At 43.7% G+C, this 26,880-nt stretch overlaps 1 protein-coding gene across 1 annotated transcript in view; it reads right to left on the minus strand.

Moving 5' to 3' along the window:
• Positions 1–7,228, minus strand: part of LRRC28 (leucine rich repeat containing 28) — a 68,970-nt gene extending 61,742 nt beyond the window's left edge. The window contains exon 1 of the mRNA XM_044279432.1: positions 7,105–7,228. The gene's annotated coding sequence lies outside the window, so the exon portion shown is untranslated. The remainder of the gene's footprint in view (positions 1–7,104) is intronic.
• Positions 7,229–26,880: the final 19,652 nt, after the last annotated feature.

Below are 26,880 nucleotides of genomic sequence, written 5' to 3' on the forward strand. Positions count from 1 at the left end.
TTTTAAGCAGCATGGTGATCAGCATGAGGAGGCCACATAGTGGCACAATGACAATCTGGATAAAAGACTGAGGCCACAGATTGAGAAGGATGCAGTTGGAAACAAATCTGCAGAGCTGTATGACGGTCACCTGCAGATTATTGCAGCCATCAAAATCAAGTTGGGTTTGTCGGTTCCACCTCAGCTCACCAGCAGGCCCACAACTCAAATCTTTCAGGGTCAGCTCACCTCCAAGCCCGCAACTCATGCTGGATTGCTTTGAAGTAGTAGCCGTTTATCAGGCTCCCTCTCTGAATTCGAACAATGATTCCCTGTTACCGGTGGTCACTATGTTAAGCGCATAAAAGAACGTTAAGCGCATAAAAGAACAATCGAACGTTGATAGGGAAGATATCAAAATTAATCTTGGACATCACAGGGACGTGCGATCAGGTATACGTTATCTAGAGTCAAAGCGGCAGCAGGGCCTCGCCTGTATAACATTTCCTCATCCAAAATACCGCAGTGACATTCCCTGTAAAGGGCATCTTAAGAGTCCTGTATTGTTATTCATCGTCATTACCTCCATGAGTTGTGAGTGTGCGATTTGCGCGCCACCCGCTTGCCTTCCTTAGATGTGGTAGCTGTTTCTCAGGCTCCCTCTCCGGAATCAAACACCAATTACCCGTAGTCTACAATGGTTTTGAGCCGACTATTGCATCGAAAGTTGATAGGTCAGTCATCCAAATGGATTGTTGCTGTCACAGGGACATGCCATGGGCCCCAGGTTAACTAGAGTCACCAAAGCGGCAGCAGGCCACCGCCCATAATGTTTTAGATTGTCATAATCAGGCCCTTGCTCCTAATGTTTGAGGGTCACCAGCAGGCCAACAATCAATTTTTAAAGGGTGTGCATGATGCCTTCCTTTATGTGTAACTAAGGGTTTATCGGAGTGCCTCTTCCTTGTAATTTTTGGCAGCACTTGCACTTTATATACAAGTAAATATTCTGGAAAGAATGTTTTCTACCAATTTTTCCCCTAAAATCAATTTTTTCCTTGGTTTTGTGCGTTTTATTGTCATTATGTAAAATTGGCATACTATTCGGACAACATAGTTCCCAGCAGCGACCAGCAAGTCCAAGATACATCCATACATCCTCCCCATGCTGTTACAGAACCATTTCGGTGGCGTTACCAACAATTTCTGACATTTTCTTATTAACCAGGCACTCTTCAGAGCAGGGGGTAACTGGTTTAATACTCAGGTTCTCCCATTGACTTCGATTATAAATTGGGTGCTTGGTTGAGAACCCAAATATCACAATGCGTTCGGCCCAAGCCCTCGAGCACTACGGTGCTCGATCAATACTAATCACCACATCTGAAAATGCCCATGCTATTATAAAAAATATTTATCCCATGCAATAATGCATAATGGGTGGGAATCCAAATGGCAAAAAGCACCTTTTTTGTGGCTTCACCTCCCTAAAACCAAAACAAAAAACCCTTGAATAAAAAGTGATCAAATAGTCATACAAACTCCAATATAAACTACGGATTGTCCTTCAAAAAACGAGCCCTCAAACAGCTCTGTAGACAATTATAAAAAAAGTTTATAATTTTATAGTAATTCAGTAATACAACACTACAAAACAAAATAAAAATAAAAAAAGTGGTATAGTTGTAATCGTACTGACCCAGAGAATGAAGGTAACAGCTTAGTTTTACTGCATAGTGAACATCATAAAAACTAAACTTGTTCGGTCAGCGATTTCCATCGGCGATTTGGATCCAAAACCAGGTGCGGCTCTAAACACAGAACAGGCACAGATCTTTTCCACGGCCGTGTGCATTCAGCCTAAGGGACACGGCCGTGAGCGGTCCGTGGTATCCCAGCCTGGCATCCTGCCGCCAGCAGGAGCGCACGGCGTCATATATAGAAATACACTTATAGATCATACGAGTGTATTACTGCAGTGCAGCGGCGGCATGAAGCACACGGCGTCATAGCAACCAATGACGCCGTGCGCTCCTGCTGTCAGCAGAATGCCAGGCCGGGATACCACGGACCGCTCACGTCCATGTGCATTCGGCCTTAGGGCTCATGCACACGACCATATGTGTTTTTGACGTCCGTGTGCATTCTGTATTTTGTCCGTAATGTGGACAATAAGAGGAAATGTTCTATTCTTTTGCGGAACGGAAATACGGAGTTATTTCTTTTTTTTTTTTGCAGACCCACTGAAGTGAAAAAGACTGGAAACGGACACAGAAAGAAAATACGTTCGTGTGCATGAACCCTTTGGGTAATGGCACAGATTCAGGATGCATTCCGCTTTTTTTAAAAATGGCGAATCGCGCAGTTTTTTTATTTTTCTGTTTCGGGGTTCACCGCATAGATTTTTTTTATATTTTAATAGTTTGGACTCTTCGGACATGGCGATATGGGATGTTTATTTATTGTTTATATGTAAAATTGGGAAAGGGGGTGATTTATACTTGGTGTGTTTTTTTTTTTTTTTATACAGTTTAATAACTATTTTCCCCCTTCGGCCTCTTGCACACGCTGCCGTTTTGGCGGCTCGGATGCGGACCCATTCACTTCAATTGGGCTGCAAAAGATGCAGACAGCACTCCGTGTGCTGTCCGCATCCGTGGCTCTGTTCAAAAAAAAAAAAAAAAAAAACTATAACATGTCCTATTCTTGTCCGCGCTTTGCAGACAATAGGCAATTATATTGCCGGCGCCTGTTCCGTTAATTGCAGAAGGCAACACGGGCGGCTTCCGTTTTTTGCAGATCCTCAAAAAACAGCACTGTCGTGTGCATGAGGCCTTAGGGTACTTTCACACTAGTTATTCTTTTTCCGGCATGGTGCGGTGCTGAAAAAAAAAAAATAAAAAAAAAAAATAAAAGGATCAGGCATATCCCCATGCATTCTGAATGGATAGAAATCCGTTCAGTCACTGTCAGGCGTTTTGGCTGCGGTATTATGTCCGTCCAAAATGCCTGATCAGTCGCCGGAATGCCGGATCTGGCATTAATTCCCATTGACTTGCATTAGTGCCGGATCCGGCATTGCAAAACTGAAGGACGGACAAGCGGAGAGACAGATGCGTTCTTGCAATGCATTTGTAGTCGGATGCACACCGATCAGTGGATCCGACAGGCAGCTCCGACGACTGAACTGCCTGCCGGATCACACTAACGCTAGTGTGAAAGTACCCTTAGGGGCTAGAACCTGGGATCTTTTCATCCCTTGTCCTATTCACCCCAACCCTAGACTTTTGGGAACGCGCGACAACGGGCGTTCGCTTGTCTCTGTATGCGTGATTGCAAATGCCTGTACAATCGCGCATACAGAGCGCTCCTTTCGGAACGCTCAGGTGTGAACCCAGGGTTATAGATTTCTATCAGCGTGAATAGGACTTCACTCTCCCTGCTGCCCTCTGCATAGTACACACAAGCAGCAGGGAGATTACCATGGCAGCAAAGGCTTCAGTAGCGTCCTGGCTGCCATTGTAACCGATCGGAGCCCCGGGATTACACTGCTGGGGCTCCAATCAGAAGCTACCACTGCCACCAATGAGGAGGAGGGGAGAGGGGACCCTGTGGCCACTGCCACCAATTATTTTAATACTGGGGGGGGGGGTTGAGCGCATTGTGCCAGCAATGATAATTAACCTTTAGTACAGGAGGCTGGTACCGGAAGAAGATCAGCGGCAGTTAACTCCTCAGGTGCCGCACTTGAGGGGTTAACTGCCGCGGATCACAGCTCCCTGTCAGAAGCAGGGTGCCAGCTATGCGATTCTGCTGCCGGCACCCGCCTCCTGTATTAAAAGTTAAAGACTTCTCCCTGGCTGTGACGCTCTGAGCTGCGATTGGACAGCGCTACAGCCAGGGAGAAGGAGACGCCCAGGAGAGAAGCTGATGTCTCCTGCCCATTGCTCCGATAGTAGTAATTAGCATACGGAGGAGGAGACAGTAATGGGGGCACAGCGGGCGAACGGAGCAGCGCCCAGGGATAATCGTAAGTGCAGGGAGATCCCTGGGCGCCAGTCTATGTAGCCTGGTAACTTAATGTCCGGACCCATTTAAAAGTCCTGCTATCATTGGTGGCAGCAGCGGCACGGGGGAGGGAGAGACTGCTTCCTTCTCCCCTGTGCTGCTGAGGGAACATGAGCGCGCTCATGTTCTGTGATACTAGACTGTGCGGCAGCGCAGCCCAGTATCGAAAAAATTGAAGTCCCGGACAAAAGTATCGATTGGGTATCGAAATTTCGATATCCGCAACAACCCTAATCCTGAAAGCATGTCAGAACTGCACCGTGTGCCAGCACCCTTATATCTGTGTAGCTTCCACTCCTGGTATTGGCTCACAATCACTGATCATATCAGTGATGTGTGAATAAGGCTTTACACGCCATTCGGAATTTTTTTTTTTGTCCAGCTTCCCACTACATCATATGCAATATTAAAAGGATAGCTGTTATATTTTCACTCAAAATTAAATCTATGTTGCTGCTGCTGTGGTGATAATCCATAATCACTAATTATTGTGTTCACATACCACTTGTTCAATAAGATTCTGTCCATAGCAACTGCTCCTCATAAGACTTCTTTCGGACTATCTTCTCAAGATGGCCGCCGATGCCTTTACCCTGAGGCTAAGACCTCCCCTCCCTAACTACCCAGAATTAATTCGGCTCCTCTTGGGAACGCGCACCCCAACCAATCTGCTTTCTGCAGACTTAAAACACGCCCTCTTCCTCCTGAGTAGTTGATTGAGAATATTGGCCCTCCCGGTCCGACAGGAGCGCGCATGCAGCGTTTGGGACTGCGCACTACTACGTCCTCAGTCTTCTGTATATAGGAGACGGAGGACACCAAGCAGGGCTGTTTTAGCCGCACCACTGAAATGCCTGGGGGAGGAAAGAACATGCTGCAATTACTGGGTAATTCAACACCTATACAAAAGTATTAAATAGGGAACTAAGGTAAACTTAGTCAGACCAATCCAATAAAAAATAAAATAAAAAAAATAAATAAAAAATAAATCAATAAAAATAAAATCAAGCCCTCATATGGCTATGCAAATAAAAATAACAATTGCATGCCAATGCATACAGATCTGGTGGAGGCCAAAGGATAAACGCTTCACCCCTCTAGTAAGCGGGGGTCTGTGGAAACATTTATGTACACCCTGGAAATATGGTACAGACTGAAGAGCCTTGCATTAGGCCTCTTTCACATGAACAATATGGATCTCAGGGTGCGTTCAGTGAAACTCGCAAGTTCAGTCAGTTGAGAATGCAATTGCGTTCAGTGTTTATCTCTTCCGCATGGGAGCAATCAATTGCTATTTTTTTACGTGCGTGAAAAATGTAAGCCGTAAGCCTCTTGCACACAAACTTTTTTTGGTTCTGTTTACATTGGTTCCGTATACAGAGAGCGCAAAAAAACATTTCAAAGGGTTTGCATAAAAAAAAAAAATTAAAAATATGCTCATGTACACAGACCCACTGAAATAAATGGGTCAGGATTTAGTGTGGGTGCTGTGCGTTCACTTCACGCATTGCACCCGCGTGTAAAACTAGCCCGTGTGAAAGGGGCCTTACTGTCAGGGGCGTGGGCGGAGGGGCCGTTGCCCCGGGCGCCAAATTGCAGGGGGCGCCAGGCAGCTGAAATTTTAATGAGGGCTACGGTCCCCTACGTTATGCCCCATAGGCTTCAGGCCTAGTGGCCTGAAGCCTATAAGGCAGTAGAGCGATGCAGGACTTGGTCACGATAACCTTACTGTGACCTCCTGCGCCGGGTCTCGCGAGATGACGTGATGACGCGGCGCAGGAAGGCACAGTGAGGCGTTCGTGACGCCACAAGCGGGGAAGGAGATAGGCAAGTATTTTTTTTTTTATGTTACCTTACCTAATTGCAGAGGCTCTGGGGGCAGTATGGTGGGTGGGAGAGGACTGGAGCAGAAAGAAGCTATCCTATTCAATGGCATTGGCACAGTAATAAGAGGGGGCCATTATATTAATAATAACGAGGGGGACATTATATTAGCAAAGAGGGAGGTAAGAAAATTATTAATGTACTGCCCCCCCCTCCATTATTAGAGAGGGGGCCAGTACATTAATAATAAAGAGGGGGCCATTATAATATACAGGGGGAATAATATTATGGGGAATGAAAGCTATCTGTCTGGCTCTAGCTCAGTATTGGGGGGCAGCAGGATGACAGTGTTGAGACACCAGGAAGGAGAGCATGATAGTAAAATGAGGAACCTAAATTTTTTTCGGTGAAACTCTGCAGAGACGAGAAGCCGCTGAAAGAAGTTATCATGGCGGTCCTATCTCTGAATGAAGACGCCGAGGAGAGTCTACATCACAGGAGACGTCACTGGATGTAACAGGTATGGTGCGGTATTCTACTGTAATAAAAATGTCCATACACATATCTGTTTCATGGTAGGGTTGGGGGGAGAAGATTGAGAATTTGGCACATACTGCCACATTCTGGCCCCAGACTTCAGGTCACACTGTGTGTGTGTTCTGAATTCTGGGGGCTTACACCCATCTACTACATTATCTGTACTCAGAGAGTTATCTCTGTTATCTGAGGTGTTACATAGGACTGCTAGTGATCTACTACAGTATCTGTTAAAAGTGGCGTGTCTGGGGTAGGCACAAGGGGGGGGGGGGGCGCAATTTTTGGCTTGCCCCGGGTGCTGGCAACCCACGCTACACCACTGCTTACTGTATAATAAGCACTGCTGCTGTTGATGGATCCAGTTGCCATTCACAGCTTGTAGCACCCTGTCTCTCCCCGAGCCCTTATGGGCAGATGACTGCACCTATAGTACAGTGGATGACTGTCCGGTCTCATCACAGACCAGCCGGCCCTATCCCGTCTATCCACGCCTGGTCAGCTGATTCCAGAGCAGCAGATGACCGCAGTAACTGAATACATAGGAACACCGTGTAACCCTATGAGCGCTCCATCCCCTGCCACACTGGACACAGCTGAGGGAAGACGAGCACGCCCCTACGGTAGAAGCACGGTGCCAACCCCCGGCTGCTGCCATTCCTCACACTCGCTCGCTCAAGCCCTGACACCGCTACTTACCTTTTTATTGCTCTGAAGTCCTGACAGATACACAAGCACCAGCCATGAAACCTTTATCTTGATTGGCTTTGGGGGCAGGGCTGTATTTTAATTGGTTAGAGCACAGACTGGGCGGGTTTACGATGGCTCAATGGCGTTTAGGATAAAAAAATAGAATACTGATAACTGAACGCTGATTGGATGAGACTACCGGTCCCCTATTGGTTGCCAGTTCTAGCTAGGCATTTTGTTTAGCTGCTTATAATTGGTTGTTTTTTTGATTGGCAGTGTTTAGGTCCTATCACAAATTACAATAATAATTAGGAAAGCAAAGCTCTTGCTCCTACAGCTGCTGAGTCACGTGACCGCTGACTGGTTGGGTTGGCCTTCTGGTTTCTGACGTTCTGGCTGTAGTACTTGCATGCTGAGAGCAGTAGTTGTAGGAATGACAGGACGGTGCAGACACATGCTATGATGTATGGGAGCTGGCTATTTCCCATCATTTGTTGGTCTGTCATAGTATTTAGTTGCTTCACAGTGATTTGGCTAAATCCCCTTTTCTACTAGGACCTGGTCATTAAAGGGATTCTGTCACCTCGTTTTCGGTTATAGAGCTGCGGACATGCATGGGTAGATCGCCGCTAGCATGTCCGCAATATATACTGGTCCTATAGGGCTGTGTGCTTTTATAGGGCTCGAAAACGAGGTGACAGAATCCCTTTAACAATGTCCAGTAACACATCCTCTACATGGATACAGTGTTATAATAATATACAATAAAGTCATATAAGTGACTAGTCATGTGATGTTCATGGTAAACCGCTCCGCAGAAACGTCTGGTCATGTGATGTTCATGGTAAACCGCTCCGCAGAAACGTCTGGTCATGTGATGTTCATGGTAAACAGCTCCGAAGAAACGTCTGGTCATGTGATGGTCATGGTAAACCGCTCCGCAGAAACGTCTGGTCATGTGATGTTCATGGTAAACTGCTCCGCAGAAACGTCTGGTCATGTGATGGTCATGGTAAACCGCTCCGCAGAAACGTCTGGTCATGTGATGTTCATGGTAAACTGCTCCGCAGAAACGTCTGGTCATGTGATGTTCATGGTAAACTGCTCCGCAGAAACGTCTGGTCATGTGATGTTCATGGTAAACCGCTCCGCAGAAACGTCTGGTCATGTGATGTTCATGGTAAACCGCTCCGCAGAAACGTCTGGTCATGTGATGTTCATGGTAAACCGCTCCGCAGAAACGTCTGGTTGTGTGATGTTCATGGTAAACCGCTCCGAAGAAACGTCTGGTCGTGTGATGTTCATGGTAAACCGCTCCGCAGAAACGTCTGGTCATGTCGGGTTCAAAGAGCTTAAACTTTAAAAATTTTTCGTCTATATAGCTTTATAAGGGTTTTTTTTTTTTGGCGGGACAAGTTGTAGTTTTTAATGGCTCAATTTTTGGGGTACACATAACTTTCTGATTCATTTTTATTAACTCTGGGAGGGAGATGGGAAAAAAGCAGTACTGCCACTGCGTTTTTACGTTATAAGTTGTGCGGCGTTCATTTTTAAGTAGAAATAACATAATATCTTTATTCTCTAGGTCAGTATGATTACGGTGATACCAAATACATATAGTTTTTTGTACGTTTTACAACTTTTTTGCAAAAAAAATCTTTTTTTTTAAAGAAAAAAATGTTTTTGCATTGCCGCTTCCCAAGACCCATAACTGTAAAAAAAAAATTCTAGTTGTTGGGGGCTTGATTTTTTCGGGACAACTTGTATTTTTCATTTGTATCATTTTCGAGTAAATGTCGCTTTTTGATCGCTAATTATTAAATTTTTTCAGTGGTAACTAAGAATAAATTTGCAATTCTGTCTTTTTTTTTATTTTTTATTATCGTAGTGGATAATTGATGTGATATTTATGTAGTCCGGGTCGTTATGACGCGGCAATACCAAACATATGGGGGAGATAATTTTTTTTGGGCAATTTTTTTATTGAAAAGCGGATTTTCAATGGAAAAAAAAGGGTATTTTATTTATGGAATTTTTTTTATTTATGGAATTTTTTACCACTTAATAGTCCCGCAAGGGGACTATATCAGAAAGTATTTTGATTGCTTTTAAAATGCAGCGCATTATCCCGATAGTGCATTGCATTTTAATGGCAATGCTAGTCTAACATTGACCACCAGAGAGGAGCCCCAAATTTCTGAGTTTGTGGGCAACTCAGGAATTCAGATAGATTGTGCGGGCTTCACAGAAACTGATTTTTTTCAAAATCTTCTCTGAAGATTTTGTAAATTTAATGGTGGCCCAAACCAGTTCATACGCCCAACAATTCATTGATCAGAACCCTACATCGCCATACGTTAGACCCCTAGGTTGGACCCCAGTAAGTGCAGCAAAGACAATGAGGTTTGGGTGACTCGTCCTGCATATAGGCGTTGTAAAAAAAAACTAAGGTTGGACAATATTGACGTTCGAACATTTTCTACCAGACTCAAATTTACAGTAACGCCATGACCCGGAAGCGATTTGAGTAAATTAGGAAATTCCTACACTACAATGACAATTCACAGTACCTACTCCAAACACTTGATCGTCTGTTCAAAGTTAGGCCTGTCATTGACCACTTTAACACCAAGTTTGCAGAGGTGTACAACATAGATAAAAATGTCAGTGTAGATGAGTCCCTATTACTCTTCAAAGGGAGGATTAGATTCCGCCAGTACCTGCCTAACAAACGGGCAAGGTATGGCATAAAAATATACAAACTTTGTGAGAGTAGCTCCGGGTACACCCACAAGTTCCGAATTTACGAAGGGAAAGGTTCCTGCATAGAACCCACAGAAAGGCCTCCCATCCTAGTTGTTAGTGGGAAGATTGTGTGGGACTTACTGCACCCACTGCTGGATAAGAGTTACAACCTCTATGTGAATAACTTATACCAGCATACCCCTATTTATGTCCCTAACTGCCAGAGGTACTGTAGGTTGCGGCACGGTACGCAAAAATCAGAGAGGCCTCCCTAGATCCCTGGTAAGGCAACCACTGAGAATGGGTGGAAGGAGGGCTCGCCTCCATGATAACATGCTGGTGGTTAAGTACAAGGACAAGAGGGACGTCCTAGTACTGACCTCCATTCACACTAACGCCAGCTTCCCTGCTAATGGACGAGGTACCACAACCACTACCCTCAAACCAATTTGTATCCTGGACTACAACAGGCACATGGGAGGGGTGGATCTTTCAGATTAACATCTGAAGCCCTACAATGCCACAAGAAAAACAAAAGTGTGGTAAAAAAAAAAAGCTTGCCGTACACATTGTACAGATGGCAATGTGCAATGCGTATGTGCTATTTCAATCTGCAGGCCACACAGAAACTTTCCTTCAGTTCCAAGAGGTGGTTGTAAAGGCCCTAATTTTTCAAAGCCAGGCCGGGGAGGGTCCCAGTACTTCAGGAAATCATAGTGCCCATGTTGTATCAGGGCAACATTTTCCAGATCAGGTCCCCCAGACAGCAAGGAAGGGAAGGACCCAAAAAAGATGCAGGGTGTGTTACAAAAGGGCGATAAAGAAAGACACCATTTACCACTGCGAAACCTGCCCTGAAAAACCTGGTCTATGCATGGAGGAGTGTTTTAAAATCTACCCCTCATCCATGCAGTATTATATTAATTTAATTTCATCCATGATGTACCCTGTAGTTTTACCACCTTATATCTCTGATTTAGTCCACATAGCTTACAGATCCACTTTTCACCAACCACTACATATTCATTTCTGTGAAACACCTGTTAGATCAAAAGTACCCTTTCTACCATTTAAAATGTTCGTACGCGGGTGCTCTTTCCAAAATGGGGTCACTTCTTGGGGTTTTTTAACTTCTGGGGACCTCAGGAATTTTTTTAATGCGACTTGGCACCTAAAATCCATGTCTGCCACTTCAGGCCTGCCAAATTCACATTTATTTTGCCTGCTACAAGCAAATATGGGGTGTTTCCTGAATGGGGGGGAAATGGGGAACATATACAGGGGTGCATTTTTTCCTTTAACCCCTTGTGAAAGTGAAAAATTGGTGTCTGCTAGTAATTGTTTATTTTTAGAAATGTGTGCTTTGAAATGCTTGAACAAGTGTTTCTGCCTTCTGTGAGACACCTGTTTGCTGAAAAGTACCCTTTCCACCACTTAAAATGTTCATACGGGGGTGCTTTTTTCCAAAATGGGGTCACTTATTGGGGTTTTAAATTTCTGGGGACCTCGGGAATTTTTTAAATGCAACATTGTTTGCCAATTGAGGCCTGTCAGCAAAATCCATATTTTGCTGTTTGCCGGCTGTTCACCCATACAGCACATATGGGGTGTTTCCTGAATGGGGAGAAAATGGTGAACACATACTGGGTGCATTTTCATCTTTAACCCCTCGTGGAAAAAAAACGTGGTCTCTGCTAGTAATTTTTTTTGTTCACAAATGTGTTCTTTGAAACTTTAAGAAATGTTTCTGCCTTTTGTGAGACACCTGTTTCCTGAAAAGTACCCTTTCTACCATTTAAAATGTTTGTAGGGGGGTGCTCTTTCCAAAATTGGATAACTTCTTGGGGTCTTTAATTTCTGGGGACCCCAGGAATTATTTAAATGTGACATGGTACCCAAAATCCATGTCTGTTTATTCAATCCTGCAAAAAAAAATTGCACTTTGCCTCTAGAGCTTGCTGTGCGCCCATACAGCACGCTACAAGCACATATGGAGTGTTTCCTGAATGGGGAGAAAATGGGGAACATATACTGGGGTGAATTTTCTCCTTTAACCCCTTGTGAAAGTGAAAAATTGATGTCTACTAGTAATTTAACATTTTTTTTTTACAAATGTATGCTTTGAAATGCTTTAACAAGTGTTTCTGCCTTGTGTGAGACACCCGTTTGCTGAAAAGCACCCTTTCAATTTTATATGGGGGTTCTCTTTCCAAAATGGGGTAACTTCTTGGGGTTTTTAATTTCCGGGGCCCTCAGGAATCTTTTAAATGCAACATGGCACCTAAAATTCATGCCTTTTTATTAAAGTCTGCAAAAACAATATTTTGCACTTTGCCTCTAGAGCCCTGCTGTGAGCCCATACAGCACGCTACAAGCACATATGGGGAGAAAATGGGGAACATATACTGGTATACTGGGGTGAATTTTCTCCTTTTAACCCCTTGCGAAAAAGTGAAAAATTAGTTCCTGCTAGTAATTTTTTTCCCACAAATGTGTGCTTTGAAATCTTTTAACAAGTGTTTCTGCCTTCTGTGAGACACCTGTTTGCCGAAAAGTACCCTGTCTACCATTTAAATATTCGTACGGGAGTGATCTTTCCAAAATGGGGTCCATTCTTGGGGTTTTTAATTTCTGGGGACTTCAGGAATCTTTTAAATGCGACATAGTACCTAAAATCCATGTTGGTTTATTCAAGCCTGCAAAAAATTGGGTTCTGCTAGTAATTTTTCTTTCGCAAATGTGTGCTTTGAAATCTTTTAACAAGTGTTTCTGCCTTCTGTGAGACACCTGTTTTCTGAAAAGTACCCTTTCTACCACTTAAAATGTTCATACGGGGGTGATATTTCCAAAATGGGGTCACTTGGGGTTTTTCATTTCTGGGGACCTAAGGAAACTTTTAAATGCGACATGGTACCTAAAATCCTTGTCTGTTTATTCAAACCTGCAAAATACATATTTTGCAGTTTGCCTCTAGAGCTTGCTGTGCGCCCATACAGCAGGCTTCAAGTACATATGTGGTGTTTTCTGAATGGGGAGAAAATGGGGAACATATACTGGGGTGTATTTTCTCCTTTAATCCCTTGTGAAAGTGAAAAATTGGGGTCTACTAGTAATTTTGCATTTTTACAAATGTGTGCTTTGAAATACTTTCTCTAGTATTTCTGCCTTCTGTGAGACACCAGTTTGCTGAAAAGTACCCTTTCCACCACTTAAAATGATTGTACGGGGGTGCTCTTTCCAAAATAGGTTTACTTCTTGGGGTTTTTAATTTCCGGGGCCCTCAGGTATTTATTAAATGCGACATGGCACCTAAAATCCATGTCTGCCAATTCAGGCCTATCAGCAAAATCCATATTTTGCTGTTTGCCTGCTGTGCACTTATACAGCAGGCTACAAGCACATATAGGGTGTTTCCTGAATGGGAAGAAAATAGGGAACGCATACTGGGTGCATTTTCTCATTTAACCCCTTGTGGGAAAAAAAAAAATTGGGGTCTGCTAGTAATTTTTCTTTCACAAAAACAAGTGTTTCTGCCTTCTGTGAGACACCTGTTTTCTGAAAAGTACCCTTTCTACCACTTAAAATGTTCGTACGGGGGTGATATTTTCAAAATGGGGTCACTTCTTGGGGTTTTTCATTTCTGGGGACCTAAGGAAACTTAAATGTGACATGGCACCTAAAATCCATGTCGGTTTATTTAAGCCTGCAAAATCCATATTTTGCACTTTGCCTCTAGAGCCCTGCTATGCGCCCATACAGCACGCTTCAAGCACATATGGGGTGTTTCCTGAATGGGGAGAAAATAGGGAACATATACTGGGGTGAATTTTCTCCTTTAACCCATTGTGAAAGTGAAAAATTGGTGTCTGCTAGTAATTGTTTATTTTTACAAATATGTGCTTTGAAATGCTTTAACAAGTGTTTCTCCTTTCTGTGAGATGCTTGTTTGCTGAAAAGTACCCTTTCCACCACTTAAAATGTTCGTACGGGGGTGCTCTTTCCAAAATTGGGTAACTTCTTGGGGTTTTTGATTTCTGGGGACCTCAGGATTTTTTTAAATGCTACATGGCACCTAAAATCCATGTCTGCCAATTCAGTCCTGTCAGAAAAATCCATATTGCCGGCTGTTCACCCATACAGCTGGCTACAAGCACATATGGGGTGTTTACTGAATGGGGAGAAAAATGAGGAACGCATACTGGGTGCATTTTCTTCTTTAACCCTTTGTGGGGAAAAAAATTGAGGTCTGCTAGTATTTTTTTTTCACAAATGTGTGCTTTGAAATCTTTTAAAAAGTGTTTCTGCCTTCTGTGAGACACCTGTTTGCCGAAAAGTACCCTTTCTACCACTTAAAATGTTTGTACGGAGGTGATATTTCTAAAATGGGGTCACTTCTTGGGGTTTTTAATTTCTGGGGACCTCGGGAATTATTTAAATGCGACATGGCACTTAAAATCCATGTCTGCCAATTCAGGCCTATCTGCAAAATCCATATTTTGCTGTTTGCCTGCTGTGCGCTAATACAGCAGGCTACAAGCACATATAGCAGGGATCTCAACTCTCCCGGAGGTTCAGGGAGTCTCCCGCTATTAGATAGCGGCTCCCTGACACCCGCATGTGAAACAATATCTCCCGGAAAGGTTTATCTCAGTCAGATAGCAGAGCAGAGAGATAAGAGAAGTGACAGGACAGAGTTTAGATTACAGGTTGAATTAACCCTTTAGGGTCAAATTGGCTTCTCAAGGAGATATATATGTTAAAGGCATCCCTTCTGTCTCATTCAGTAGCTATATAACTATTGAGAGAGATGCATTTTTTTTTAACCCTCCATTTTAATTATATTATTTACCCCAGTGTTAAATTCACACCTCCTGGATGCTTTATTAATATATATAAATATGATAATTTGGGGCAGGGTAATGAGCCCGATCCTCCACACCATAGAGCAAAGTGTGCAGATACTTCATATGTTTGGAAAATGTAATAAAAAGTTCGTGAAAAAAAACAAAAAAAAACCTCCCTGAAATGAGAAGTGCACCTCCCTGAAATTAGTTTTTGCAGGTTGGGATGTCTGATATAGGGTGTTTCCTGAATGGGGAGAAAATAGGGAACGCATACTGTGTGCATTTTCTCATTTAACCCCTTGTGGAAAAAAATTGCTAGTAATTTCACAAATGTCTGCTTTGAAATCTTTTAACAAGTGTTTCTGCCTTCTGTGAGACACCTGTTTTCTGAAAAGTACCCTTTCCACCACTTAAAATGTTCGTATGGGGTGATGGGGTCACTTCTTGGGGTTTTTCATTTCTGGGTACCTAAGGAAACTTTTAAATGCGACATGGCACCTAAAATCCATGTCGGTTTATTCAAGCCTGCAAAATCCATATTTTGCAATTTGCCTCTAGAGCCCTGCTATGCGCCCATACAGCAGGCTTCAAGTACATATGGGGAGAAAATGGGGAACATATACTGGGGTGAATTTTCTCCTTTAACCCCTTGTGAAAGTGAGAAATTGGTGTCTGCTAGTAATTTTTTATTTTTACAAATGTGTGCTTTGAAATGCTTTATCAAGTGTTTCTGCCTTCTGTGAGACACATGTTTGCTGAAAAGTACCCTTTCCACCACTTAAAATGTTGGGGGTGCTCTTTCCAAAATGGGGTCACTTCTGGGGGTTTTTAATTTCGGTTGGACCTCAGGAATCTTTTAAATGCGACATGGCACCTAAAATCCATGTCTGTTTATTCAAGCCTGCAAATACCATATTTTGCACTTTGCCTCTAGAGCCCTGCTGTGAGCCCATACAGCACGCTACAAGCACATATGGAGTGTTTCCTGAATGGGGAGAAAATGGGGAACATATACTGTGGTGTACTTTCTCCTTTAACCCCTTGTGAAAGTGAAAAATGGGTGTCTGCTATTAATTCTTTACTTTTACAAATGTGTGCTTTGAAATGCTTTAACAAGTGTTTCTGCCTTCTGTGAGACACCTGTTTAGTGAAAAGTACCCTTTCCACCACTTAAAATGTTCGTACGGGGATGCTCTTTCCAAAATGGGATAACTTCTTCGGGTTTTTAATTTCTGGATACCTCAGAAATATTTTAAATGCGACATGGCACCTAAAATCCATGTCTGTTTATTCAAGCCTACAAAAAACATATTTTGCACTTTGCCTCTAGAGCTTGCTGTGAGCCCATATAGCACGCTACAAGCACATATGGAGTGTTTCCTGAATGGGGAGAAAATTGGGAACATATACTGGGGTGTATTTTCTCCTTTAACCCCTTGTGAAAGTGAAATATTGGGATCTGCTAGTAATTTTTCATTTTTACAAATGTGTGCTTTGAAATGCTTTAACAAGTGTTTCTGCCTTCTGTGAGACACCTGTTTGCTGAAAAGTACCCTTTCCACCACTTAAAATGTTCGTACGGGGGTGCTTTTTCCGAAATGGGTTTACTTCTTGGGGTTTTTGATTTCTGGGGACCTCAGGATTTTTTTTAAATGCGACATGGCACCTAAAATCCATGTCTGCCAATTCAAGCCTGTCAGAAAAATCCATATTGCCTGCTGTGCGCTCATACAGCAGGCTACAAGCACATATGGGGTGTTTCCTGAATGGGGAGAAAATGGGGGACGCATACTGGGTGCATTTTCTTCTTTAACCCCTTGTGGGGGGAAAATTGGGGTCTGCTAGTATTTTTTTTCCCACAAATGTGTGCTTTGAAATCTTTTAAAAAGTGTTTCTGCCTTCTGTGAGACACCTGTTTGCTGAAAAGTACCCTTTCTACCACTTAAAATGTTCGTACGGGGATGATATTTCTAAAATGGGGTCACTTCTTGGGGTTTTTAATTTCTGGGGACCTCAGGAAACTTTTAAATGCGACATGGTACCTAAAATCCATGTCGGTTTATTCAAGCCTGCAAAATCCATATTTTGCACTTTGCCTCTAGAGCCCTGCTGTGCGCCCATACAGCAGGCTTCAAGCATATATGGGTTGTTTCCTAGATGGGGAGAAAATGGGGAACATATACTGGGGTGAATTTTTTCCTTTAACCCCTTGTGAAAGTGAAAAAATGGGGTCTGCTAGTAATTTTCCATTTTTACAAATGTGTGCTTTGAAATGCTATAACAAGTGTTTCTGTCTTCTGAAAAGTACCCTTTCAACCACTTAAAATGTTCATACGGGGTGATATTTCCAAAATGGGGTCACTTCTTGGGGTTTTTCATTTCTGGGTACCTAAGGAAACTTTTAAATGCGACATGGCACCTAAAATCCATGTCGGTTTATTCAAGTCTGCAAAATCCATATTTTGCACTTTGCCTCTAGAGCCCTGCTATGCGCCCATACAGCAGGCTTCAAGTACATATGGGGAGAAAATGGGGAACATATACTGGGGTGAATTTTCTCCTTTAACCCCTTGTGAAAGGGAGAAATTGGTGTCTGCTAGTAATTTTTTTTACAAATGTGTGCTTTGAAATGCTTTATCAAGTGTTTCTGCCTTCTGTGAGACACATGTTTGCTGAAAAGTACCCTTTCCACCACTTAAAATGTTGGGGGTGTTGGGGGTGCTCTTTCCAAAATGGGGTCACTTCTTGGGGTATTTAATTTCGGTTGGACCTCAGGAATCTTTTAAATGCGACATGGCACCTAAAATCCATGTCTGTTTATTCAAGCCTGCAAATACCATATTTTGCACTTTGCCTCTAGAGCCCTTCTGTTTATAATAACATTTTATTGGTATTTTATCAAAGCATGTTGTTCCAATAATTTCTCAACCATCTTTCTTGTACAAATGCATTCATAGATGTACAAAATCCAGGTACATTTCCACTGTTATACAAGTGTAGCATATATGCAAGAGTAAAATGCATGCTACTAACATTTATTATCCCCCCCCCCCACCCTCAACTTTTCTCTGGCTGTGTCTCATTGCACCTTCCCTTCTAGTTTCCACTTGTTAAAGAAGTGTGTCGACGTGCTATTTTTGTGCGATTCTGCCTCTAGTTGGTCCATCAACAAGAAATGTTTCATCTGACCTACAAATTCAGTCATAGACTGAGTTTCCTGCTCTAGCCACTTATTGAGCAAGCACCTCAGCGCTACCAACAGCGTCCCGTCTACCAGTCTTGGGACCCTTAAATGCTCTTCGTACACATGAAAGAGCACCACTTGTGGTTCACAAACTAGATCAATATTCCATGTTCGCTTAATCCACGTGAGCACCTCCTTCCAATATGTTTGTGTCTTTTGACACTTCCACACACAATGATCTAAAGTAGCCTTTGGCTCTTTACACTTAGGGCACATCACCAATCTATTAGGGTAGGCACTATTCTGAGGTATATTAAAGGCGTATATGGCCCTATGGAGTAGCTTAAACTGGGTTTCCCTCCACCTTTCACACGACACCGCCTTGCGCACTCTCAACCATCCATCTACCATCTTGTCCTTCCATTCCGATGTACCTAGGAGTGGCTCCCATTGCTGGAACAACTTGACCTCCGTTCTCTTGTCTTCCCTTTCTCTAATCTCCCTATACACCTCAGATAGGGACATTTTGCGTTCCTTGTTCTTTAACAAGTTGTCAAACTGGTTCAAGGCCCCCTCATTTTTCAAATCTTTCAGCCTATTTTTGCAAAAATGCATTACCTGCAAATAGGGGAGGACCTGGCCTCCAGGGAGAGCATATTTTTCTTGCATCTCGCCGAAGGTCAAATATCTAGTCTCTTTGTCATGTATTACCTGTCGCATGGCAGTTATCCCCTTGTGTCTCCATATTTTAAACAATTTATTGGATCGCCCTGGTTCGAACTCAGGGTGTCCAAGTAACAGCATATGCTTAGAGCCCTTCTGTGAGCCCATACAAGCACATATGGAGTGTTTCCTGAATGGGGAGAAAATGGGGAACATATACTGTGGTGTACTTTCTCCTTTAACCCCTTGTGAAAGTGAAAAATGGGTGTCTGCTATTAACTTTTTATTTTTACAAATGTGTGCTTTGAAATGCTTTAACAAGTGTTTCTGCCTTCTGTGAGACACCTGTTTAGTGAAAAGTACCCTTTCCACCACTTAAAATGTTCGTACGGGGATGCTCTATCCAAAATGGGATAACTTCATCAAGTTTTTAATTTCTGGGTACCTCAGAAATATTTTAAATGCGACATGGCACCTAAAATCCATGTCTGTTTATTCAAGCCTGCAAAAAACATATTTTGCACTTTGCCTCTAGAGCTTGCTGTGAGCCCATATAGCATGCTACAAGCACATATGGAGTGTTTCCTGAATGGGGAGAAAATGGGGAACATATACTGGGGTGTATTTTCTCCTTTAACCCCTTGTGAAAGTGAAAAATTGGTGTCTGCTAGTAATTTTTCATTTTTACAAATGTGTGCTTTGAAATGCTTTAACAAGTGTTTCTGCCTTCTGTGAGACACCTGTTTGCTGAAAAGTACCCTTTCCACCACTTAAATGTTTGTATGGGGGTGCTCTTTCCAAAATGGGGTCACTACTTGGGGTTTAAAATTTCTGGGGACCTCAGGATTTTTTTAAATGCAACATTGTTTGCCAATTGAGGCCTGTCAGCAAAATCCATATTTTGCTGTTTGCTGGCTGTTCACCCATACAGCTGGCTACAAGCACATATGGGGTATTTCCTGAATGGGGAGAAAATGGGGAACACATACTGGGTGCATTTTCATCTTTAACCCCTCGTGAAAAAAAAAGTGGTCTCTGCTAGTCATTTTTTTTGTTCACAAATGTGTTCTTTGAAACTTTAAGAAATGTTTCTGCCTTTTGTGAGACACCTGTTTGCTGAAGAGTACCCTTTCTACCACTTAAAATGTTTGTACGGGGGTGATATTTCTAAAATGGGGTCACTTCTTGGGGTTTTTAATTTCTGGGGACCTCAGGAAACTTTTAAATGCGGCATGGCGCCTAAAATCCATGTCGGTTTATTCAAGCCTGCAAAATCCATATTTTGCACTTTGCCTCTAGAGCCCTGCTATGCGCCCATACAGCACGCTACAAGCACATATGGGGTGTTTCCTGAATTGGGAGAAAATGGGGAACATATAGGCTGGTTTCACACGGACGTTTCGGGAAAAGATGCGGGTGCATTGCGAGAACACGCACGATTTTTCTGCGCGAGCGCAAAACATTGTAATGCGTTTTACACGCGCGTGACAAAAATCGGCATGTTTGGTACCTAAACCCGAACTTCTTCACAGAAGTTCGGGTTTGGGTTAGGTGTTCTGTAGATTGTATTATTTTCCCTTATAACATGGTTATAAGAGAAAATAATAGCATTCTTAATACAGAATGTATAGTACAATAGGGCTGGAGGGGTTAAAAAAAAATAATAATATTTAACTCACCTTAATCCACTTGTTTGCGCAGCCTGGCTTCTCTTCTTTCTTCTTTCTTCAGGACCTGGGTAAAGGACCTGTGGTGACGTCACTGCGCTCATCACATGATCCAGCACCATGGTGATGGATCATGTGATGGACCATGTAATGAGCGCAGTGACATCACCACAGGTCCTTTTCGTCACAGATGAAGGCAGAAAAGAAGCCGGGCTGCGCGAACAATTGGATTAAGGTGAGTTAAATTATTATTATTATTTTTTTAACCCCTCCAGCCCTATTGTACTAAGCATTCTGTATTAAGAATGCTATTATTTTCCCTTATAACCATGTTATAAGGAAAAATAATAATGATCGGGTCCCCATCCCGATTGTCTCCTAGCAACCATGCTTGAAAATCCCACCTCCATCCACACTTGCTTGCGGATGCTTGCGATTTTTACGCAGCCCCATTCACTTCTATGGGGCCTGCGTTGCGTGAAAAACGCACAATATAGAGCATGCTGCGATTTTCACACAACGCACAAGAGATGAGTGAAAATCACTGCTCATGTGCACAGCCCCATTGAAGTGAATGGGTCCGGATTCAGTGCGGAAAACTCGCCCGTGTGAAAGGCTCCATACTGCGGTGTATTTTCTCCTTTAACCTCTTGTGAAAGTGAAAAATTGGTGTCTGCTAGTAATTTTTCATTTTTACAAATGTGTGCTTTGAAATGCTTTAACAAGTGTTTCTGCCTTCTGTGAGACACCTGTTTGTTGAAAAGTAGCCTTTCCACCACTTAAAATGTTCGTACAGGGGCGCTCTTTCCAAAATGGGGTTACTTTTTGGAGTTTTTAATTTCTGGGGACCTCAGGAATCTTTTAAATGCGACATGGCACCGAAAATGTCTGCCAATTCATGTCAGCAAAATCCATATTTTGCTGTTTGACTCTAGAGCCCTGCTGGGGTGCATTTTGTCCTGTTACCCCTTGTGAAAGTGAAAAATGTGGGTGTAAAGCAACTTTTTCTGGAAAAAATATAAATTTTTCTTTTTCACAGCCAAGTGTTTCCTAATTCTGTGAAACGCCTGATGGGTCAAAGTAGTCACTGCACACCTTGAAATATTCCTTGAGGGGTGAAGTTTCTGAAATGGGGTAACTTTTTGGGGGTTTCCACTGTAGGGCCACCTATGGTGCTCCTTCCACTCTGAAGCCTGCTGTGCACCCATACATAATTTTTGGAGCACATATGAAGTGTTGCCATATTTGGGTGGAAATGGGGAACAAAATTTGGGGTGCACTTCACCCCGGAGGATGATGAGGATTTCCCGATCCCTGCGCTCTAGTGCTCAGCAAGTGCCATGAAGTCATTTTATAGTGCCTGCTGCTGAGGAGAGCCTGTGTACTGTGTACACCGGGGAACAGGGCTAAGGTGTTATTTTTTTATTCTGTTAAAAATACAGGTGCCAACACTTCTCTGTGGGGGCACTAAAATAGACATTCTACTTTGTGGGGGCACTAAGGGAGCATCACTACTGTGTGAGGAAATTAATTGGCATAACTACTGTGAAGTGGGCACTAAGGCGGCATTATATTGTGTGGCAGCACAAAGAGCACTGGGCAGGATTTGGGCGTGGCTTATTGTAAAAAAAAAAAAATTGCCGCGGCGCACTATGCGCTTGGCTTATTATGTCCCTCCTTGTTTTTTTTTCAAAGTTGGGAGATATGGATACTCATTCATTTGTCCCATTCAGGACAGGGCCATTTTCTATTTAAGTTTTTTACTGTCAGCCTTTGTTTTTTTTTTTTTTTTTTTTTCATTCACATAGACGTAGGAAGGCTTGTTTTTTGCAGGACAAGTTGTACTTTCTAGTAATTTTATATTGCATATGATGTAGTGGGAAGCTAAAAAAAAAATCCAAATGGGGTGGAGTCCATCTTTAATTTTCCAAAGGAGCTGTAAAAAATAAAAGGTGGAATCTGATACTGGAATATGAACGCCAACCTGACTGCCCCGCTTTAGCCTTGGTTTGCGGCCTTGTATCAGTGATCGTCTCCTGCCGCCTTGCTGCTTGATGCTCCACCATGACTTCACCCCTGCTTCTTCTCCGACCTCGGTCGATGCCCCTCTCCGGTCCGGTGCACTCCATCCTCCAGCCCCGTTCTTGTGTCAGCGTCTCCCCCCTAGCTCGATTACAATGGACCGGTAAGAGGAAGTTATCTTGGGGGAGCGCTAGTGGTGACCCTCTAATAAAAAAGAAGAGGCTGGAGGTCCCAATGTATGGGGAAGCTGTGGATGGATGGGGGAATGGACTGAGAGACGTTTGTACATGAAGTCAGAGGTGTCAGAATTTTTCTGTATCCCAGTACACATTACTGCATGTTCTCGGGGGAGTCTGTTTCCTATCAGTATATTTCTGAACTGCTGCAGGTGCTGTTAGGGGGGCGCTGAAGCAATTAAGAGGCGCTGATTATAGTGCTTGATGGCACGACCGGAAGCATGCGAATGGGTTTTTGTGTTAATCCCATTAAAGGGATAGGAAGTGGTAAACGGAGATTATATGTGTTGGAGTCCGCTGTTATCTGGGGATAGCGGCTCCAACTTTCTCCTGGTGAACAAGACTTTCTTTGGTCTGGATAATACACTGGGGACAGGGGCGTAGCTAAAGGCTCATGGGCCCTGGTGCAAGAGTTAGACTTGGGCCCCCCTGCCCTCAGTGCTTTGTGTGTCTTCTTATGCAGCACAAGGGTCTTTGGGCCCCCTCAGGCTCCTGGGGATATACAAGTCAGTGGGACTGTTCCGAATGTAGCACCTGATCCATCTGTGGTGCTTAGTGTGGTTGTCATCTCTGTGTGCAACAACTTCCATGTTCGGTGGGCTGGTCACGTCTCCCTCTGTGCTCTCTCGGGGTTCAAATTGGGCTGTGGCCCTGCGGACAGTACCAGACTTGAGAGTGAGGGATATGAGGGATGGTTCTTAAGTACTAAGCACTAAAACACTGGGACCTTCCTGGAAAAGTAACACTCCTTCGGCCCTTTGTGGAACTTTTACCTATGGATGCTGTGTACCTTAAGAGGATAAGACTATCTCACTTCGTAAAAGTGGCGGCTGCAATGTACAGTGTTTTTTGTGGTATTGCTTCCCTATCAGAAATGTATAGGCTGCGTAAATGAGGATATATGCGAGATAGACCATACATTATAGTAATTTGATACTCTGTCTGTGTGTTGGGTGAGGAAATTCTTTCTCGTTATTTGTCCAACCTTTAGATTCTAGGCGGATATTGTTGATAAGGGCACACCAGGAAAGGGTTGGACACATAGGATTGATCTTAGAGAGACTTTGTCGCCCGACTCATAACTGTATAATTATATGAAGTTGTCGGTTTTTCCTCCAATTTCTCATCTTTTTTTTTTTTTTTTTCCTCCTTCTCCCTTCCCCTGTTCTACATACCCAGGGCTACTCTTTGATAATATAATGTCACCAAAAGTACAAAATAGGAAGTCTTTGGGTGCAAGTGGAACTAGCCCAATTTTAAAAATGGATAAATTTTTGAAATCACCACAATATAAGACCAGGACAAATCAGAAGGGTAATAAAGAAAATAAGGTTGACCTGATGGATCCACAAAACACAGAGAAGTAAGTGATAGAGTAGAAGGGAAGAGTGATAACATTCCAATGGAGGAAAAAAAAAAATTGGTAGATAGGAAATTAACAGACATTCTGAATGCTGTTCAGCAATCAAGTGTCTCATTGGGAGATTGTCAAGACCATGGTTATAGTCGTGATTCTTTGGACGCATGTGGTTGTCAGCGGTCTGTTTTATGTTGTCAACCACAGGTGAAGGCTCTTGGTTTGTTGCCTCACGTGTGGTTGCCGCTGGCAACATATGGTGTTTGGCAGTGTAGCAGCTGGTTGCTGGGCTGCTCACTGTCTATGCATGCGGTTGCCTATGGCAACGTATCTTTGTATGTGTGCACTTTGTCGTTTTATGTGCACGGGGTTTATTGTGTGTGTGTACTGTGGCATTTTCCTGTCACCTGCAGTTGTCTGCGGCAACGTGTTCTTTGTGTACATGTGGTGGTAGTGTCTCGGCCTTCCGGCTGGCTCCCAGGACATGGTTGCCACGCATGTCATTGCCGCCGGTAACAGCTGCAGTCTTATAGTTGTTTGTACACTTCCCCTTTTAGTAGCTGTCTCCCCTTGCCTGGTGTAGGAAGGGTTAACTCCCTTCTTAGTGTGTGAACACTGGGTGTGTCTGTGGTGGGTGTGGCTACTTGGGCCTATATAGCTTCTGCTGTGATCAGAGGTCTGAGGGGTACTTCAGCCATGGTTTGCTGGAGTCATCCTCCTGCTTATATACCATCTGCCAGTGGGGGCCACCCTTGTGGTCATAGATGTTATATGTGATGTTATTTTCCTTTTCATGTTTAATGCAGCTATGGATCTGGATTCCTGTGTGTGTATGTGTGTAGGCTGTGTCCATTTATGTATATCCATATATGGCCATATCCATATGTCTGTTTATGTTCCCCTTCTCCTTGCAGCTTAGCCAGTGAGACTCCTGTTCCTCCGTGCCTAGGAGGAACAGGTCGTCTTACCCTGCTCCTAGTCCAGGGCCACCCTGAGGGCTAGTAGGGACTAAAGGTTCCGGTGTATAAGCCCTCCCACCATCAGGGTTGGCTCATATGGTTAGGGGTCAGGGTCAGATTAGGGACGCGATAGGAGGTGACCTGCTCCCTAATTCTGTCGTCCTGGCCGAGCAGCCACTAACATCTTCTGGCTTCGCACGGCTGAGGGTTTCCCCCATCCTCAGCTGTGACAGAGATCTATCAGCAAAAATTTCTTACAAGCAGATTTTTCTCTCATTAAGGATGAGATAAATAAAGTACGGGAGAAAGTTAAGGACCTCCAGGCGGTTAACAAGGGATCTAAAAGATGAGGTGGACGGGGTGAAGAATAGAATGGAGGTTATAGAAACTGGAAACAAAGCATTGCAGGAAAGAGTTACTGAAATGGAGGATAGATCCCGCAGAGCAAATATACGCTTAGTCGGGTTTCCCAAAGGGGCTGAAAAAGAAGACGCGAGTGGGTTCATTTAGCAATGGTTACTGGATGTGTTCGGTGCGGACCGACTTTCTATATGTTTTCTGTGGAGAGAGCCCACCGGATACCAAATAAACAGCCACCAGTCAGGAGCCCGCCAAGAGCAATATTGGCTAAAATGATAAATGCCCGGGATAGGGAAAGCATTATGAAAAATAAAAGAAATCTCCCGTCTCTAGAATACAATGAAAGGGAAATAGAAATTTACCCGGACTACTCCAGGGCAACCCAAGCTAAACGCCGAGAATTTAGAGATTTTAGGAAGCACCAAGATCAAATATTCCCTATTCTACCTGACTAAATTGAGGGTGATCTGTAACGGTCCCCCATTAGCCGCAGACCTGCTGCTTAGCTTCGGGAGCGAGGATCTGTGTTTGACCTCGTTCCCAGGGCGGTTTTACTAGCTGGGTGGCTCCCTGCTCCTAAGTCTGCCTTGAGCGCCGAGCTGATCACTCGGTGCTTGACTGGTTGGTCTGTCGGTCATGTGACGCTGGCCACATCACATGACCCTCACTCCCCACTATAAATACAGGCAGCCTGCTGGCCACAGGTTGCCTGTTAATTTAGGTTCCACCTGTGATTGTCTTCCTGGCATACTTACCTCTTGCTGAATTCCTGACCATCCTCTGCCTGCTCCTTGTGTACTTTGCGGCTCTCCTGGTATTCTGACCCCGGCTTCCTCCTGACGATCCTCTGCTGACTCCTTTGGTACTTCACGTCTCTCCTGGTATTTACGACCCCGGCTTCTCCTGAGTATTCTCTGCTTGCTCCATTTGTACTTTGTAGCTTTCCTGGTATTGACTCGGTCCGTTCACGTTCTGTTGTTTGTCTGTCTGTCATCCCTGCACTTATTCTAAGCTAGGGATTGCCGTCCAGTTGTCCCCAGTCATTAGGACTTGCGAGGCAAGTAGGCAGGGCCGGGGGTAAGGGTGGCGCGCAGTGGTCACTTCCCTCCCCCCTGTGTGTGTGTGTGTACGCGACCGTTACATGATCTATCAGGAACAAGCACACTTTTTTAGTCACCCAGACGAGGGCAGAGAGTGGCTGGATGGAAGTGGGATAGGCAGGGAAGTTGGGATGGTTGGGGCGGGTAGATGGGATCTCGGTGGTCGCTACGAGGCGCTCTCTCCCCTTTTCCCCTTCTCTACCGGTCTCCATGGTTGGTTTGGAGGTCATATCATTGCGCAAGAAAGTACATCAATAGAATACTAACATGGAACATATGTGGAATGGCCGAGAGGACCAAGTGGGTGGTCAGATTTGATGTAGTTGCGAGACATCTCCCCGCAATAGTGTGCCTTTTTAGAAACACATCTTATAGATGAGAACATTAACTATGTGAAAAGGAAATGGGCAAAATATGACTACCACGCTTGCTGTTCGTCATATTCCCGGGGTGTTAATGTTTATGTTTATAGAACTGTGGATTATACTCCAATCGCCCATAGAATCGATCAAGGTAGAAGGTAGATTTGTTTTCTTGCATTGTTATCTAGATGGTATTGATTATATATTGGCATTTGTGTATGTCCCTCCTCCCTTCTCTATGTCTGTTATGTCATCCCTGGCGGTGTCACTACCAGAGCTTTGAGAC

The sequence above is a fragment of the Bufo gargarizans genome, chromosome 2 (genome assembly GCF_014858855.1).
Source record: "Bufo gargarizans isolate SCDJY-AF-19 chromosome 2, ASM1485885v1, whole genome shotgun sequence".
NCBI classification, from domain to species: Eukaryota; Metazoa; Chordata; class Amphibia; order Anura; family Bufonidae; genus Bufo; species Bufo gargarizans.